This window comes from Nannobrachium achirus (genome assembly GCF_963921795.1).
Source record: "Nannobrachium achirus genome assembly, chromosome: 12".
In the NCBI taxonomy this organism is placed as follows: Eukaryota; Metazoa; Chordata; class Actinopteri; order Myctophiformes; family Myctophidae; genus Nannobrachium; species Nannobrachium achirus.
In genome coordinates, this window is record NC_137832.1 from 55,813,481 (window position 1) to 55,814,119 (window position 639).

Below are 639 nucleotides of genomic sequence, written 5' to 3' on the forward strand. Positions count from 1 at the left end.
TTTTACATTACAGCAATCATAAATGTCCTGGAAGAACCATAATAATGGGAACGTAGCAGGGAGACAGATAGCACAATATAGCCGGCAAGAGTCTTCTCTGACACAGCGTGTACAAATGGAACCAAATGGACCCATGACCTTATGGGTCCAGTAAACTATACTGGTACCCCAAACGAAATGGTTCCTACTTGTACACCCTCAGCGTTATAGACTCTTATGTGTTCCATTTGGCCGGGCAACCGCTGGTGCAGGTACATTGGCTGGTGGACGTTATTTCTGTGACTTTCTTGACACCTCTAGAGCGGACCCGGCAGTCTTCAAGGTTCCGCCAGGTTCTTCTGGGGGTCCAGTTCACATGACGACACAGGGAGAGCGGCTCCTGGTGATCTTGGTCAGCGGTTTGCCGTCGTGGGCGTTCTGCATGGCCTCCCTGACGTCCTCCTCACGAGGGAAGCCTCCCGTCTCCAGCTTGGAGAAGACCAGCTGCCCATTGACCTGCACCTCGAAGCTGCCGCTCCGCCCCACGAAGCCCGAGACATCCGCGTCGGAGAACCGCTCACCGACGAGGCGAGCCAGCTCTCGGTAGCGGGGCTCGTAGCCTCATTTACCACAGTACTCCACTCTGACCTGAACTACCAT

The 639-nt window shown here is 54.5% G+C and overlaps 1 pseudogene across 1 annotated transcript; it reads right to left on the bottom strand.

The window, feature by feature from the left end:
* Positions 1-351: 351 nt before the first annotated feature.
* Positions 352-639, bottom strand: LOC308295891 (migration and invasion enhancer 1-like; annotated as a pseudogene). Its single transcript has one exon. The product of its transcript is annotated as a migration and invasion enhancer 1-like (transcript).